This window comes from Aquila chrysaetos, chromosome 4, assembly GCF_900496995.4.
Source record: "Aquila chrysaetos chrysaetos chromosome 4, bAquChr1.4, whole genome shotgun sequence".
Classification (NCBI taxonomy): domain Eukaryota; kingdom Metazoa; phylum Chordata; class Aves; order Accipitriformes; family Accipitridae; genus Aquila; species Aquila chrysaetos.
This window is the reverse complement of record NC_044007.1, coordinates 8491738-8510528: the sequence shown is the minus strand read 5'-3', so window position 1 is coordinate 8510528 and position 18791 is coordinate 8491738. Positions and strand designations below refer to the sequence as shown.

The window sequence follows — 18791 nt, the reverse complement described above, 5'->3', positions numbered from 1 at the left end:
ACAGGTATGTTTCAACCCAAATATTCAGATGACATCTTCAAATTTGGTCTACGGTTTTAGATGCCAGGATGTAAGCAGGTACCTTAAAAAAAAATATCCAAATCTGGCCACGTGTAGTGTGCACTGAATTTGAGCTGGAGATAGGGAACCTGATTCCTACCTAAAAAAACCAGAGAGGTGACGCCTTATGCTTCCCTGGCAGGGTCATATTAACTGAGCTGGCAGATTTGATAGAATTAGATTTCTTTGTCGAGCTGGTACAGCGCTGTGATGTGTCAGCACACACAGCATTTCAGATAAGTAAGATTAAGTCATTGATTGAAGATCCAGCCTCCAGAAATAATGTAGTGTCCTTTAAAAGGAACAACCTTTGTTTTGTGTTGGTGTGCCACAGCTGAAAAAAAAAAGTTAAAAAATCCACCGATCCTGGGAAAATGTCAGTAGCAATTATCTAGTCCAGAGAGATTTTAAAATTGCATCCAATTTAATACCTCAGCTTCACCATGCCAGTTTTTGCTCTGCAGAATGATCCTCCAAAGGGATGGAGAAGGACTGATCTGGCTCGGCAGAGTTTTAGGGATACCCAGAGTATGCGTGGTCACCTCCATGCCAGCAGCAGTCCTGTGTCAGGCGCCAGCGAGGTGGGGAAGGTCATGCTTGGACCCTGTGGGCTCTGACCACAGCCACTCACTTCTCCTTTACCCAAACCCTTTGGGGTGGAAAGCTACAGAGGGCTGAGCCTGCATCGAAAACTACTGCTGGGAGAAAGGACTTCCAAAGAAACGGAAAAGCTCCTACAAAAAACAAAGGCTCTATTGAGATGATGTCCTCAGAGCAAGAAAGCTACACTTCAAACATTTGTCACCAGACACTGGGTACAACCATTTACATTGTGCCTCTTTTGCACTCTGCGATACCTCGCGATCGGCCGACAAATGACTGTGGTTTTATGATGTTTAGATTTCCTGAAATAATACAACCCCTCTCTGCCCAAAGGCTTTGTCATCTTGTACGCAAGGCACAAGTCTTCTTCTCCCAGAGGAAGGATGCGCACGTCAGTCCAGACGAAGGAACTTAATCGAGAGCACTTCAAAGCACAGCAGAGCCAGGAACGAATCGCTTTCTGCCCTCCTTTCCCCCCAGAATTGTATTTTAACAATTACTACAGTCTTTACAATTGACGACATCCCTAATCTTAACTCATGCTTCCGAGCAAGCTTCTACCGATGTTATTGGGAGTTTCTTTTAAAAAGAGTCCCCCAAGGCCCCCCATTTTCCACACTCCACGGCTATTTCACAGCTGTGGGTGTTGTGCAGCCCTGACTTACAGGAGCTTTTCAAAGCCTTATAGGACGTTATCCACAAAGTGACTTGAGTTTGCTACTTACAAACTAGAGGACGGGACACCCATCACCAGTGGAAAGAGGAAGCTGGGGTAGGAGTGGGAAAGGTGACCAGATGGGTGATGGCAGTTCCTCTGTGGCTGCTGTCAATGAGTGCCAGGGTGGCCCAGAACCCTTGTCAGAACAAGAGGAGTCACAGGAGGCAGGAGACAACTCCTCTCTAATGAACTTGCCTCCTAAATAGAGGCCACTTGCGTTGATGTTGTTACCTGTTTCGTAAGTTAAAGGTTAGTGCCCAGAAACCACATCTAGCTCCCACAGGGTCAATTCAGTTGCCAAACACAGGTTTCAGATGCCACTGGAGATGCCCTAGACATCAAAGTCACCTTCCTGGGCTCTCAAATATGCCACAAGGAGTCAAAGACTCACACAGGCACTATGGCCATAAGATCAATACAAACATTTACAACAGCAATTTGTCTGCAAGTTTGTGTCTCTAGCATTAGTCATAGTTCTCAGGAAACACGTGTATGGGACAAGGAAGTTTCTCGTAAATAATTCCGCTCTAAATTGTAAGTGACAGATAGTCCTAAAGTTATTTTTAACTTGCATACCTCTGACTTACTTAGATTTTCATTTAGCAGATATTAGGCATAACAAACATGACAGACAGGTTTTGATGCAGTTAGGCAGAACTACATACTTCAGAGAAAGGTAAAAGTACGCCTCATTCAGTGGCATTTATGCCCATATTTTAACCTGTACCAGTAATCTCAGATCAGTCAAAAATGCAGCTGCTTCTCTTCTTGCAAGTTTGAGTATACGCAGGCTGTTTAGCACGTATTTATATCAAAGTTATTAGTACAAAGCTAACCAGGCTTGCACTGAAAGGTTTCATCAGAGTGTCTTGGAAGAGGGGCTGGCTATTAAAAATAATTCTTCCACTTAAGAAGTGCTCCTAGGTGAAAACAAATAGCTTCTGGATGCCCAGGTTACAGTCATGTTCTATGCCAGCATCGTATTGCCTTTGGAAAAAAAAAAAAAAGCATGCTGCAAGGGAAAGACAAGGACAGGAAAGAAGAAATTTATCTCCTACTTCACTGATTCGTCTGTCTACAGAGGAGTGCTCTTTCAGATAGTCCTGTGCTGCCTTCTGCAAAGTATAAAATATATAGAAGATACAGGAAATTAATTAAGTCTGGTATGAGAAAGAAAAAAGTTAAAGAAACTTTACATGTAGCGTCTGACAGTGTTGAAACGAGACAAAAAATACATCCTTATTCAGAGTTCCCTCAGCCAGTGCCATGAAAAGCTCCACCAGGTGGTGGGATTAACAGCACTTGAAACATGCTATGGAGCTGGATTTGCTCTTACTCCTTTGCTTTTAAAAGCACATTTCTGCTTCACCCTGCTTTTGAAAATACTTCTAAAAGAAGCTCCAAATAAAAACGTATTGCTACGATCATTTAACAGAAGTGTTTGCAATGCACTTGGCATGAAAGATACTGTTATAACCTAGAAGATGGAACCACCATCTGCATGACCCTAATTTCCCCTCAAATTACTCCCAGTTTTACATAAACAAAAAAGCAAATTGATAAGCAGATACAAAGTGTTATACAAAATGATGTTTAGTTTTAAAAGCTACCTTCCTCAATTGAGATGCCATCACCATTACTAATATCATCAAGTTTGGAAGAAAAGCTGCGACCAAGGCTGCAAGCTCCTTTCTGGCCGGGATGTGTGAAAAAATTCATACAAATAGGGCAACTCACTCTCTCCACCGCACAATCAGACTGCGCACCGAGTGAGCGAGCCAAAAGAATAAGGAATTGGATTTTTCTCTTTTCTTCTTTCAGAGACTATGCTCTCACATGCTACTAGCAGAAAGGTGAAATAAATGTATATTAGACAGAAGTGTACTTTAAAAATCTAGTGGTAGCTTTAAAGCTGCTTTGGCAGGACCCTAGACCGGGACTGTTGAGGCACAGGATTTAAACCTGCTGCCGCTGAAATGTTACCCTACAGCAGCACCAAAATAGAGTAAATGAAGTGAGAAATTGGCAGAGGAACAGAGCGCCAAGTTCACCATAGACCTACGCTGGGGTTTTGTTCTTTCCAGGATAATCAAGAAAACAAGTGCCTTTAACTAATAAACAAATCCGCCTTTTTTATTCACATCCAACCATTCCCTCCTCCACCCCCAGCCACCACCTGAACATGCGTTCAAACAGAAAAAACCGTCAGGCTCCCAGAGGAGCCCAGAAAGGACCTCCAGCGCAGCTCTGCCCTGCAGAAAACCATCGTGCTGTTGCCAAAACCAGGGAGGAGGACCCAGGGCCAACGCCAACTTCTTCTAACATGAGAGCAGCACCACCACCTTTGGATCGAGCCATAAAAATTAAGGAAGGGTGAACATATCGGCTGCAGAAGGCACTGGCTGGCATGGATAGCACGGGACGCTATGGATGTAGCAATCCAAATATTTCCAAGCAGATGCTTTTCACAGAGCCACCCCTCCAGCTAAAGCCGTGTAAATAATATACAGGAGGAGCGTGCTGCTAATTGAGTATCTTCGGAACTGCCAAGAGGCAGGAAGACTCCAGTTAAAGGCAACTCTTCATTTTAACTTATGTCACTGAAGAACACCAACGTACACGAACTCCTGAGGACAGGATCAAAGTAGAATAGGGACTTACTTTTTTATATCCTTGAATTTCCTGTCCCTTTTCCACACCGAAATTTAATTTCCTTTTCAAAGCGAGCTTTTAGAGCTTATGAAAATTGACCCAAAAGATTACAAAGGCTTTGTCACCCTTCCAATCTCTCTGAAAGATCCATAATTAGGGAGGTTTTCCCTTTAACGTGTGTGCCCAGCAGGCAAATATATAATTCGGACTTACAATTATATATACAATGAGTTATTTCAGTGTATTGGATACATACAAGCCCAACCGTTACAAAGAGTTGAAAAACCTTGTGCGTCTCAAATGAGTAAATATGCATCAAGGCATTTTTTTTACCGGTTTGTTTTCATTTATGCCAAGACTAAAAGCAATCACGGTAAGGACCTGGGATTTATGTTTGCTATAGAGATAAATATATCAAGTGCAATAAAAACACACCTAACAACCAAACTGCTGACCTCGAAGATTATTTATTTATACTTCACTGGAAATTAATTCTGCAAGCAGAGATGTGCGAGCAGGTACCCAAGACAGCTAGTCTGCTTTTTTCCCCTCTAACGGAGTAATACTGACTTTCCTCTCTCGCCGCACAGTCTACCCCAGGGGAAAAAAAAAAAAAAAAAAAAAAAAGAAAACCAAAACCAAGTACAATAAAAAAAAAAAAAAAGCAAGCAGGGTGCAGGACTTCGCCGGGCTGGTCCCTCCCGCCTGCCAGCGCCCACCCTGCAGCAGAGCGGCTCCGCCGCGCGGGGCACGGGGCAGGACCGGTCCCCCGTGGGCCGGGGGATGCCGTGGGGCAACCTGGGGAGGCGGAGGGGGGGGGGGGGGGTGTCCCCGCACGGGCATCGCCCGGAGGTGCGCTTGAGCTCCGGAGCCCACCTCGGTACCCGCAGCCTCCCCTCTGTCCCCCTCCACCGGGGAAATCCCGGCTGGCTGGGGCGAAGCCTCCCCCGCTCCGGAGTGCCGGGGCACCCGCCGGAGGATGCTGCAAGCTCCGCCAGCGCCGGGACCGCCCCTTTGCTTCTAAATAACCAGACTAGTGATTAAAAAAGAAACCAACTTAACGGCCGAACGAGGAGCTGGAAGGGGGGGGGGGGCTCCCGCCGCGCCTTTTGCAGCAGCAGCAGCGGGGGGGGGGGGGGGGGGGGTGTTGGAAAGCGGGGAGGATTTGCAGGTAAGCGGGGAGGAAGAGGAGGAGGAGGAGGGCGGCGGGTCCCGCGGTACTCACGGCGGGGCGCGGGGGGCCGGCGGGCCGCCAAGCCCCATGGCCAGGGAAGGGCGGTCGCTGCTGCCGGTGCCGGTGCCGCCGCCGCCGCCTCCGCTTCTTCGCTCTCTCTGCCTGCGCTGCCCGCGGAGCCTCTCCGGGCGGGGGCCCCGTCCCTCCCCTTCCCTCCCCGGCACCGCTTCCTGCCCGCTCATATAGCGCGCCCCCAGCCACGTAGACGGCGCCGGGGGCCCCCGGCGGCTCCTCCTCGGAGCCGGGCAGGGCGGTGCCGGGGCGGCCCCCCCCCCCCCCCCCCCCCCCCCCCGCTTCTTCCCTTCCCTTCCCTTCTTCCCTTCTCCACTCCCATCCCATCCCGTCCCATCCCACCGGGCGGCGGAGCGGGGCTGCACCCCCGCGGGGGTTGCGCGGAGGAGAGGTGCGCGCCGCGCCCGTCGGGGCTGAGGGGCGAGGGATTGGGGGGGGGGGGGGGGCGGCTCACGGCAGCCAAGCCGAGTTTCTTTCCCACCCTGAAGGGGTGAAATGCCTGCTCCCGATGGGAGCCCCGAGAGGGTCACCGCCCAGAAATTTCTCTCCCCCCCCCTCCCCGCTACCCCGAAACTCCCGAAATGGGGCTGTGTGGATCCTGAAAGGTGAGCGCGCAGCAGGGAAAGTGGGAAGAAATGCCGTGCTTCTCGCAGGAGAAAGCGTACGTTGCATCATTAACGATAATAAAAATTAGCACAGAGTAAATAATGCTTTCTCTCGGTCCGGCGTCAGAGATTTTTAAGGGGACTATAAAACGCTGTGGAATTAAAAAGAATACAGCATCATTAAAGAATCTCCCCGACAGATACATTCAACTGATAAAGTGTCTGCTAAAACTATTTAACAACATAATGCTGGCTTTTTTAGTGTCGGTGTGTAAAGACTGGAGCCAAGACGAGAAGCGGGGAGGTTAGAGCACCTCCAAAGAAGCAAATGATCTCTCTGGTCTTCTCTCTAGTCCTCGTCCCCCGCCCCCGTAGGCAGCGTAACACGCACCGTGAACCTCCACAGCAGACGTCAGGGGGAGAAGGTATTCCTGAGCTCTGAAAAACATGTTCCTTAACGCTGGACAGCCGGTGCATAACTCCTTTTGTGAAGTGGACGAGTTTATAGGTTATTAATCTACTTACTGAAACTGCCCACGTCGTTGGTTTATTACATCCAGCACAACATACTTCCACTGGAAACTGTAACGCACTATGTAGGAGCTGTAAGTCATCAATCATCACTGAGCTTGTTTCCATAGAGTTATATTAGTAAAAGCTTAAGTGTGAATTTAGACCGGTGTCACATCGTGTACCGCGCTGTGCAGATATTTGCATTTGGGTGTGAGTACCTGTGACAGGCTGAGCTTTCTGCTTAGGAGCATAAGCCCGTACAAAACCTTCAAGGGCCTCACCCCATCGCTAAATCCTGCCCCTGGATACCGCAGAGAGACATGGTATTATGTCCTTCGTAAACAGGGCTTGGAAGGGATCTAATCTAAAGTAATGAGGGTAAAAAAACCTAGCCTTCTTTTACAAGGAATGTATCAACACAAGGAATTAGTGTGTGGGGGAAACAGCGTATTAAATAGCTCTTCACTGCTTTTTCCCAGGAGCTGCTTGCCACTTTGCTGGAGGTGGGATAGGGCCCTTGAGGAGCTCCAATTTGATCACCTGTGACAATTTCTGTAACCCTCTCGACTTGACACTTTCATACCTTCGGGCAAATTAGTTGAATTTGCTGCTTCATTTCCTTCCTGATGATTGTGGGTGAGTGGGTCTGTTTATGAAAATATCACTGGGGAACAGCTCATCAGCAAAAAAGCTGTGCATCAGGTTTAGAGCATTTCTCCCAAGCATTTCTGAGGTGACGGAGGGAGTGAGAGTGTGATGAGGGCTCCGAAGAAGATCCTGTGAAAGCAACAATGCCTGGGGAAGGAAGAGTCTGAGCACCCTGCGTTTCACTACCTGTCGTACCACACCTTGTCTGTCCCTGAGTTTAACAGAGAAAATGGATGATTCTAGCAAAACAGGTGATTTCTCATCTTACAGTATATAAATTTTTACTAGTGTGTCTACAGGTTGTATCTAGGAAAGCACCCTGCAGTCAAGAGTGGCCTAATTAATGATAGTTAATCAAGATGACACTGGACCAGGTTGCCCAGAGAGGCTGTGGATGCCCCATCCCTGGAAGTGTTCAAGGCCGGGTTGGATGGGGCTTTGAGCAACCTGGTCTAGTGGAAGGTGTCCCTGCCCATGGCAGGGGGGTTGGAACTAGATGATCTTTAATGTCCCTTCCAACCCAAACCATTCTGTGATTCTATGACTGAACAAAGGGAGCAGGGGATAACATGGCATTTTCTCTGCATTCTCAGTCCTATCTCTGCATCATTTCTCTGGAGTACGCAAGGGCTAAGACATGGTGCCCCCCCTCCAAGCAGCCACACCAGCTTTGGTTACAAGTTGCAAGGAGGAGATATGGAACTGAGCTCTGCAGTGGCTGGTTTTAGTCAGAAAAGCTCCTTTCTGTAGACCAAGGCAGAAGAGGAGGGTGCTTGCCCCAGGGGAGCCTCAGGGAGGCATGACACAGCGATACAGGTGGAACATGGAGAAGTTCCTCAAGTCTCTGCCAGTGCTTGGCTAAGCCAGGAACAGAGAACAAGAACAAATCCTCCTGAAACAGCAAGCGTGGCACCTATTCCTCTTTAATAACCACTGTTACACTCAGTTAAATCCTTTGCATGCTCTCAACTTCACCGATGGACCCCAATGAGAGCGCAGGTAGCAAGGGCTCTCCGATAATTCCGCAGTAATTACAGCAGGGTCCAACCTGGAGGGTTGGATCTGCTCCCCTTTATACTGTAGCATTTCCCTAGCAAGTGTCATTTAGATGTTTTTGGGAAAGAATCCAGGATTTGTTTCACAGACAGTATTTCCTCAACAGCTCAGTGAATATGAAATAGTTTGAACTAACCATGCAAATCTCGCTTGTCTTCTTATGTAGAGAAACGATATCTATTCTAAACTCTGGGCCAGGGCTTTCAGCTGCTGATGGGGAATAGCTATGCAGACATCAAAGGAGCTGTATCAGCTTTCACCAAGTGGGGATCCAGCCCTTTATTCATATTTTAAAATTCAGAAACTGTGTCTAAGTAAAGCATTTTTCTCTATATTTTTAAGTAGCCAGTATTTTATTTTATGGCTGTTCCCTCAGTGGTAGGATTGTTTCTCTTAGTCAATGTTTAAAGGCCCTTCAAGGCTGAAGGAATTAAAAATGAATAATTTAAAGCTGGTCTATGATGCAGAATTTTTAACATATGTTTTACAGGCCATGTAGAACAACTTTTTTTTTGTCTTGTCAGTAGATATTTTACAAACATGCTGTGCTGGAACCAAACCCCTTTCTTATTTAAGACTCAGATTTGAGCCCTCCTATGCATCGACACAGCAGCATGCTGGAGTCTACAAGCCATAACAAGGAAATCATTATCACTAGCACTGATCAGAAAAGAGGAGGAATGAAGCAATCTCACTGCTTTTTCCTCTTACACACACCGGTAAACCAGATGTGGGCAGGACTGTGGCTCTCCCATCTCAAAAAAACTCATCCCAAGGTAGAGACAGAGGAACTGTAATTTGTTTAACCTAAAGCTACAAAAGGGCTGCACCCAGGTGGTGTTGGAGAAGGAGGCCTTAGACTGTGATGCTCCCAACATGTTGGCTTTTGGCTATTTTTTGAAGGTTGGCTGGACTATTTTTTTTGCCAATCTCCTGTTAACTTTATAAAAAATGTTGTGCTAGGAATGCTGGCTTAGTCACTCTTGGCAGTTTTAATAGGCAATGCTAATTGCTGGTAAATAACCAATGATTCACCTTTTATAGATTTCACCTCTTGTCCCTTCCTAAATCCTTGCAACAGCAAAGGGACGAGGCACCTACTCTGCGGATGCTCAAAATCACCACGGGTTTCAGCCTTATGGACTGGTTTCCACACTCTTCCTTGTTTTCCTGGATTGTCCAGCTTTTCATTTCTATTTTATAGTTACTTCAGATTTACAATTAAAAAGAAATAACTTTGATTATTTTAAAAGCTCTTTGGGCCCCAAATCAATTTCAAGTATTTCAGCAGGATGTAAGGTTAGGCACCGCACTGGGAGAGTGCAGATTTGGGCTTGCGTTTGCTCTCCCCTCATTTTCTCTCCCTTCAGTAGGTAATCTGTCATCTTTCAAACAAGCCAATTGCCATTGTGTCTAGGCCAAGAAGAAGACGTTAAAATAGAAAATCAGCATTTGGTGTGTATGCAGTTGCCAAGAAGCTATTTCTCCTCGCCTGTGTAAATAAATTGTCATTCAGAAATGGTTGGCCTGCTCTAAAAGATGGGCTAAGTGCTACCGCTGCACCGCGCTCCCAATGGGAGGAAAGAGGAGAGGATCCAGGAGCCTGGCCAACTGATGCCCCATCCCCAGCTTTCCCCACTAGTTCTGTTGAAGGGGACCATTCTTTGGACAGGCCGAAATGTTGTTGGATAATTGCTGTCTCAATTAACATAGCGAGAGTGATTACTGACCTTCCAGTTATGTCCCCAGTCCAGGACCAAGCTCCATACAGGTGGGTCCCTTTACAAGGCAAAGTGATTTACTGGTAAATCTATATATTTTTATGTAGCTAATCATTTGTGTTTATTACGTCTTGTACAGAGACACATCTATTGATTGGCACGACTAGCTGTGAAAGAGATTAAATACTTCCAACAAAACTTTATAAACGTGAAACTAAGAATATTGGCCACAAATGGACTCTACGCAATTTGTTTATTCTGATTGGTAAGAGAGACAGAGTGTCTACATATATCTTACCTCCACTGAAGAGATAAAAGCTATTCTGTATTTGAACGTGTAAGAGGCACTGCCCTTATTTTCATAACTTGCTACAGTAGCATGTTACTTACAGTGAGAACCAACTTTGTAATGCTATCTGATGGCAACTGACTTTGCCGTAATCGATAGACCATTTTATCTTGTCCGGTTTGGTCGTCTTTTTTTTTTTTTTTTTTGCAAACAACACCCTGCACTTCTGACAGATGTTGCAGAACTGTGATAGTCTCCCCTGATCCAAAGCCTACTAAAGGCAACAGGTAAGAGCTCAGAGGTTTAAAATGGGCTTTTAGATCACGTCCTCAGCCTCCATATTTCACCAAACCACACTCTGGCATTGAGGTGTGTTAAAAGCAAAGAGAAATAAAACAAAAAAACATCCAACATCCTTCCCTGCTTGCTCTTGGAGTTTAAATGGTGAGGAGCTGCAAGAGCTCAGTGGTACTGACATATGGGCAGTGCTCTCAGCATCTGCTTTGCAGCACCTAGGTGCAGGATGATATCTGAGATAGCTTTGACATCAGAGCGGGTTCTTTTGAGGCCAAACTATTACACAGAGATGTTTTTACCTTCTAGGACTCATTAGTGCTGTATACGGGAGCATCGGCTGTGGGTGAAGGTTGTGATATGGCGTAACCTGCTCTCAATAAATATCTGAGAAAGTCAGAAAAACCTTTCAGTATTGCAGCACATAAAAACACACAGTAAACACCAAAAGCTCGATTTGCAGAAATGTTCAGCAAATCTGGAGCTCAAGCAAACTCACATAAAAAACAATCCGAGCTATGAAACAGTTTTTGCTTTTGTGCTCTTAGATAAATGCAATTTTTTCTATAAGGACAATACAAAGCCTGAGAGGAATAATAAACACTAAATAAGAATAAAACACTGTGGGGATATTAAAATAGATAAAACCATAGTACCTCTGTCAGGATACAGGAAGTTAAATTCATGTAGGAACATTCATCAGCCATCAATAATTTACTGCAGAATAAATGAATGGCATAAGCACATAAAATGAGGATAAAGGTGAGTAACTATACAACAAAGAGGCACAAATATAGTATACTTTTTAGGTGTTTCATACACATGTAGCATGTTCAATCTCCCCAACATAAATGACCCTTCTTGGCAGTTCAGGAGTCACCAACGGAAAGTCACAACAGTAAAATTCACCGGATTCACCTTTGTGCATCTTGACCCTGCAGGGCCTTGAGTAGCATCTATTCCCAGCCACTTCAGCTGAAAACCCTCAGCTTTTCCCAAGCAAAGACTTGAAAATGTGTGCATTAATTGATTGTGAAGTTATTAGCATAATTTCATTTTATTTCATTTCAGCTATCCCCCAGGGCAGTCAGGAATAAACCGGAAGGTGAAATTAGACTTAGACTCAGAAAATTAATGTTGTTGATTAGGTTGAAGTGTCTATTAGGCTTGTGTTTGAGTTTCCAGCCCACAAGAAGAATGGCAAGCAAAGCCTGTTAAAGAAACATTTTGACAAGAATGCATTTTTCTGTGGCTCAAACAAAATAAATATAGTAACGCAGAAGAACCTTTTCAAAGTCAGGCTTATGTGCTTGTCTGATCAGCACCAGCTAACCGTTTCATCTCTCTTGAATGTCACAGAAGCACGCAAGCTGTGCACCGTGCAGTTCTCAAGATAAATGTTTTTCCTCAAAGGACATCGCACATATACCAAGGGCTGTACATGCTGCATTACGTTAAATACACTAACAAAACAAAACAAAACACTAATTGCATGTGGAAGTCATCCTCTGGGAAAATTATGAGTAAAACAATGAACCACACCTGGCAGATGTTAGTCACATAGCTTAATTTAGTATGGAAAGGCATTTGTGGAATCATAGAAAAGTAATATAATAAACTAGATAGGGTAGAAAAAAAAATTTCTTGCTAGATATATAGGTTAAAATAACATTTTGCAGTCCCTTGCAGCTGGTGGGATGGGCTGGGCAGGGATAAATGGTGTGGGCAGAATCCCTCCAGGGAGGGACAGTGAGCAGTTGTGCTGGGGTAGTGCTGAAAACCTGCTGTTAACCCACAGTGTAGGACAGAGTATCTGAGATGTTACTAGAGAAAAAAAAATAGGTCTAGAAATAAATTTCCCAGATGTAGACTGGAAAATACTTAGGTCGCATTATTTCTGTGTGCAAAAGCTAGCAAAATTCTTCACTAAAGCAGAACTAAGTCAGCTGTAATGCTGTTTCAGATCTGGTATTAACAAATCAGTGCTTAGAGAAGAGCTTGTCATCAAAGATGGCTTTGGAGTAACTGATCATGACTTTTTTCTGCTGAAGTTGCATGGTATGATAAACAAAAGCAAGACTACAAATGCAGTTCCCCTATTACAGAAGAGCAAAGTTGGGTAAAATGAGGAATTCATTTAATGGTTAGAGATGAGAGCTGGGCAAAAGGTTTCAAAGACTTGAAAATGGTCTTTCTGTAAACCAGACAGGTGCTACATTCAGAACATAACCTACATCTACGAAACTGAAAAAAAAAGTGATCTGGAAAATCAGAGAACAATTAATCTAAGCTGAATACAGTGTGGTTTCTTAGAGTAAATTTAGAAAGAAAAATTAATTTAAGATCTGGAGAAAGAAAAATTAATTTAAGATCTGGAGATAAATACAAAATGGGATAAAAGGCAATCCTGTGTTTACCAGAAGGAGATTAAACAAGATTAATTTGTAAGTTTATTTGAGACAAGAAGTGATTCTGAGGAAAAGATTAATGTAGTAGACTGAGTTTAACTGGTCTTTGATGAAGAAAATAAGATAGTGCTACTCAGACAATTGGCTGTTTTCTTGGAAGCTAAGACTGGTGGTCCAACCTCCATGTGTGCTGAGCATGAACTGTTAGAAGTTACAGACAAAGCCTTTGGTGCTTTATGTGAAAGTGGGTTCAAAATAGCTTCTTAAGAATATGGGAACCTTTGCACTTTTGCCTATCTCCTACCATCTCATTGGATGTACCAGCTTTGCCTGGTGTTGAGGTGCTCATCTTCACCACTGCAGCATCTCAACTGATCTAGAAGGCTCTGCATGCATCCAGGGTGCAGAAATGGGTCTGTCCCCCAGCTGTGGAGCAGGGTGCATGTCCATTGTAGTTTAAAATGCCTCATAGCACATCTCCATGCTATCACAGAGGCAGAAGGGTGTCTTGTCATCCGAGCCAAGCAAGAAGATAAGCCCACCACTCAGGAAGAGGAGGTAGCCAGCTAAAGCACAGCTCTCGGGTGTGTAGGAAGGGTTACCTGGGCTGAGAGGTTACCTGCTTCACGGCTGGAAAGCAGTCAGCAAATTTGAGTGAGTTGTCAAGGTGCACTTTAGACCTCGGTAGAGTGAGGTGAACCTCACCCTTAGGAATTAATAAAACCATCTGCCTTGAGATAAGAGCTCTTTACTTGCTTCCAATTAAAGAGAGGAAAGATTGTGGTGTACAAGATGACTCTAAGCTCACAGCAGGATGAAGCCGTGAAATGGGCAAATGAGATTTGCTCAGCCTTGCAAAATGAAAGCTGAGGGGGAATCCGATTGCTCTCGATTGATTGGGAAGTAAATGTCAGGGAAGGGGGGAAAAGTATAGCAGCTAAAGGAGGAACGAGTATCAGCTGCAGGTGGAGGTATTCAGGTTGTAAATTAAAATATGTTACTAACGATCATACAAAGAGACAAAAAGATGCAAGAAAGCCTCCAGTGGAGAAGGGAGAACAGATCCTCTGAAGTTTACATATGTGGCTTGATGCATTCCTGGGGAATATTTTATATGGTTTCCTGTCTGAGAAAACAACCTACCTTAAAGAATTAGACCTACACCTCCTTGTATAAAGAAATGTAGCTTGATGTTGCATGTGCTCAAAGATATGGATCACTAGCAAGTGGCACCAGTTATATTGTCCCAAAAGGAGTAAGAAACAAAGACATTAAACAGCCTGGCAGAGATTTTGCTGGCTCTATAAAGGCCACCATCCACAACCCGTTCATAACCTCTCAGATGGGCAAAGGGATGCCTGGTTTGCTCCCATGAGAGTACTGAGGTTATGACCAGGCCACAGAAAGCTGAAAATAGGGAGCTGCTTGTCGTGGGAAGTGCTGTTGAGATCTGATATTATTAATGTGTTCACACAGTCACATACTATGCAACGTTAAAGTTTCTCACAGATAAATTGTTCCCGAATGCAGTTTCTAAACGTTTGCTTTTGGGGGGAGGAAGGATTTTTCATTTAAAAAAAGCAGCTAGCTGGTACAGCACAGTAGTGTTTCCACAGTATAACATGAGCTACTGTTCCATTTCCTCTGTTACTGCTAGTCTGTGTCATCAAATGTACTTTTTATCTTTTTCCTTACTTAGATTGTACTTTGAGCAGTTTGAGAAGTCAAAATGAGTTTTGCTCAAGATACAGAGAGGAAAAAAACCTGCTGTGATACAGGCTGACATTCCAGTTTCATCACTGTTAATTAAATAGGATGCATTTCAAAGTCAGCTTCATGAATACATACAAGGTTGCAATGCATTTGCAATTGTCCCAGTCTTCTACTATTTCTTTAAGAGGACATTTTTCCGTGGTTGAGAACTCTCCCACATAGTGTGCCTGAGCATTGAAACTTGATCTATCGATAACTTCGGACACAAGGGCTGCATCCTCAGCTAGTATAAATCAGCTTTTTGGTGCCTTCCATACATCTATGATGATTTGTGCCATCCAAGGATCTACCTTCATCTTTTATTTTGTAGGACACTCATTATGTCTTTCCTTTCTTCTACCATTCACATCATTAACAGTTCCATCCAAGTATTAACCCTAGGTAGAATATACATCATAGGAACATAGATCGTAGACTAGGAGCTGAAAATATACAGTTGTCTAAGAAATAAAACACTGGGCTGTTACAATCCCTTTTTTTGTATGGTATCTTCATAGATTTTCTCAGTGATATACCCTGCAACTCTTTACTTCAGAAATACACCCATCCTAATGCATATAAAATGCTGTTGCTCTGTTCCACTTCCATTCTTTATACTGTATTAAATCCTATGTATGGTCATCATTGGATGATATCTGTATCATTTACACTGTCATCATTCCTAGCAGTCCCCATCAAGGGTCAAGGACCTATTTAGTACAAACACACATTTCCTACTGCAACTGGCTCATACTCCAGCCGCTCCTTCCCAAAAAGCAGTTGCATTAGGAGCTGAGATGCCATCCTTATGGGATGTTCTTATATCTCTGAGCACTGAGAAGAGAGATGCAGCTTCCCACAAAACTATTTCTTGTTTTACACCAAGGAAAATGAGCAAAGCAGGAAACAATATGTGTAAAGACAGGAGGACAGAGCACAGTGCATACATCACCTCCCAGCTGCCCCTGTGACGCATTAACTCTGCTCCACAGAGCAGTCAGAAGAGCTGGTTGGCAGCAGTTCACGTGAGGCAGTAGAACATGTTCTACGGAATTCTCTAAGATCTGAATTGAGCCTGAAATGCAGGACTCAGCGCAAATATTTCTCTTTAGATCAGAAACTAGATGGTTATGGACACTGGTACTACCTGAAGGGGGCTAAACAAACTCAAACCCTCATTTGAAGGAGGTATAAGACTGAAGAACCGTTGCTTCCAGGGGCAGCAGCTCAGAAGACTTGTCCTGTTTTGCTTGCAAAATTGTTCCTATCTGTGCAGACCAAATCCTTGTGATCATTCCCATGACTATGTAGAATGTAGTCATGTCCAAAAAGGATTAGCTCTATTTTTTAGCAAACAAAATAACCTGCTGTATTTTTATTTATTTATTTATTTCCCCTGCAGAACAGAGGAGAATGTGGACTTTTAGGTATAGAAAAGTATGCAAGCCTCAAAATAAATTCAAGACAGGTATCAGCTAGAAGATCTGGACAAGTCAACTGATCTGATTTCTGGAGCAACACAGTCCATAAGGGTTTATTCAGTTAACCCTTATTAAGTGGAACAAGGACCATTGGTCAGAACAGGCATTTCAGAAAGACATCAGAAGCTCGCAGAGACCAAGAAGCCACATCTTCTCTTGCTACTGTTTGACAATGGTTTGTCTCACTTATACAAAAAAATCTCACTTTCTATGCTCTTTGCATGTATCTGGCTTCAGCCTTAATTCTTGTTTCTCTCTGCTGGATAACTGTGATGGGTCGACCCTGGCTGGTTGCCAGGTGCCCACCAAAGCCATTCTATCACTCCCCCTCCTCAGCTGGACAGGGGAGAAAAAATATAACAAAGAGCTTGTGGGTCGAGATAAGGACAGGAGAGATATCACTCATCACTTACCGTCACGGGCAAAACAGACTCAACTTGGGGAAATTAACTCACTTTATTACAAATCAACCAGAGTAGGGTAATGAGAAATAAAACCAAATCTCAGAACACCTTCCCTCCACTGCTCCCTTCTTCCCAGGCACAACTTCACTCCCGGCTTCTCTACAACCCCCCCCAGCAGCACAGGGGAACGGGGAATGGGGTTTACGGTCAGTTCATCACACGTTGTTTTCTGCCGCTTCATCCTCCTCAGGGGGAGGACTCGTCACACTCTTCCCTGCTCCAACGTGGGGTCCCACCCACGGGAGACAGTCCTCCACGAACTTCTCCAACGTGGGCCCTTCCCACGGGCTGCAGTTCTTCACGAACTGCTCCAGCATGGGCCCTTTCCACGGTGTGCAGTCCTTCAGGAGCACACTGCTCCAGCGTGGGTCCCCCACGGGGTCACAAGTCCTGCCAGAAAACCTGCTCCGTGGGCTCCTCTCTCCACAGATCCGCAGGTCCTGCCAGGAACCTGCTCCAGCGCAGGGTTCCCACGGGGTCACAGCCTCCTTCGGGAAACCCACCTGCTCCGGCGTGGGGTTCTCCACGGGCTACAGGTGGAGATCTGCTCCCCCGTGGACCTCCCTGGACTGCAGGGGGACAGCCTGCCTCACCATGGTCTTCACCACGGGCCGCAGGGGAATCTCTGCTCCGGCGCCTGAAGCATCTCCTCCCCCTCCTTCTTCACTGACCTTGGTGTCCGCAGAGTTGTTTCTCTTACATGTTCTCACTCCTCTCTCCGGCTGCCGAATCTGCCTGTCCCAACTTTTTTTTTCTTCTTAAAAATGTTGTCACAGAGGCGTTACCACTATCGCTGATTGGCTTGGCCTTGGCCGGCGGCGGGTCCGTCTTAGAGCCGGCTGGTATTGGCTCTCTCTCTCGAACACAGGGGAAGCTTCCAGCAACTTCTTACAGAAGCCACCCCTGTAACCCCCCCCGCTACCAAAACCTTGCCAACAAAACCAATACATTTGCCCATTGGAAACAGAATTGTCTTCATTTGAAGGTGCTCCATGCTATAATCAAGTTAGCACTATGATCTGCTTCTGATCAATTAAGTAGATTGAGCTTTTTCAATCTCTCACGTGGGATATATCTGACCAGATGTGAACTTCTACCCAACAGATGGCTATACAGCACTAGTCACCATCCCTTTGGAGTCAGCACAGAGAAACGAGCCCTTCCAGGGTGAAGTTCATCTCATCTTAAAGTGGATGTTTAAAACAGACCAGATAAATGTCCCTTGCAGCACTCCTATTTCTCTCTGGCAACAATCAAGGAAGCCTGTGCTGACTACCTGTCACGTCACTGCCTGCATTATAGACCTCTGCATTTAGGCAAGATGAATCTGACTCTTCGACTAAGTCATTTTCCCAGCTTTGAATCATTTCCTTGCCTTCGTCCTGTGCACATCACACTGATGAGACTTTGCAGCATCTCCAGCAGATGCATGACATTAACGCCTATGTATGAGGAGGTCTCACTCTTAAGTGCTGGGAGTGCACACTGGGGCAGTTCACTGAAAATCTGGTTAGGGAGGTATAGTGGGATTTCAATATGTATGTTGTCCATACCCTGTACTTTTTATTGATTGTACCTTTTTAATGAGATGCACGTGGCACTGATGAGAAAACGCCTTAATAATTACGGTCCCCCTGGAAAAAGACCAGATTATGTAACTATTAATCTTGATATTTTTGTTCCATATCTGTTTTCACATTTTTCTGATACTAAAAACCCCTACAGCATCACAGACTTCAGCTCCTTCCATCCAGCTTGGTTTCCAGCATTAGCCATTCAGCTGTATGTAATCATACCAGGCTCAGCCACTAGCCCAGCCAGACAGCTGCCAGATGTTTTATTTTTAAATAAATACTTACATCTGTCGAGTTATAAAGCAGAGAGCAATGAATACACTCTTGATGGCTTTTTTTTTCTCTGCCACTTGAAGAAGACGAGCTAAGAATTACACAAACTCTGTAACAAAAGACAAAGGATTCGTGTATCTGAGCAGGTTCCCTTTAATTTCTACAAAGCATGTTCAAGTGTCGGTGTGTTAACCATCACTCCATAGTGGTTTATTAGGTCTGAAGGAAAGAAATGTAATGAAAACCCTTTCCGTTGCCCAACACCTTATCCCTGTTTTAAGCACGGCTGGTTGTAATGCTCTCATGTGATAAATATGATCGGTATAATACAATTATATGTTGCTTACTCGCCTGAGCAGCCGGCATGGCTGAGTAGGAACTTGCACGTCTTTCTGTCTGGGAGACATGAGAAGTTTTCCCATCAGAGTCCTGCT

General features: G+C 44.8%; 1 protein-coding gene across 3 annotated transcripts in view; it reads right to left on the bottom strand.

The window, feature by feature from the left end:
• The window catches only part of ST3GAL1 (ST3 beta-galactoside alpha-2,3-sialyltransferase 1), a 79218-nt gene extending 73791 nt beyond the window's left edge, over positions 1 to 5427 (bottom strand). For all 3 annotated transcript variants that reach the window (XM_030012872.1, XM_030012873.1, XM_030012871.1), the window contains exon 1: positions 5259 to 5427. The gene's annotated coding sequence lies outside the window, so the exon portion shown is untranslated. The remainder of the gene's footprint in view (positions 1 to 5258) is intronic.
• Positions 5428 to 18791: the final 13364 nt, after the last annotated feature.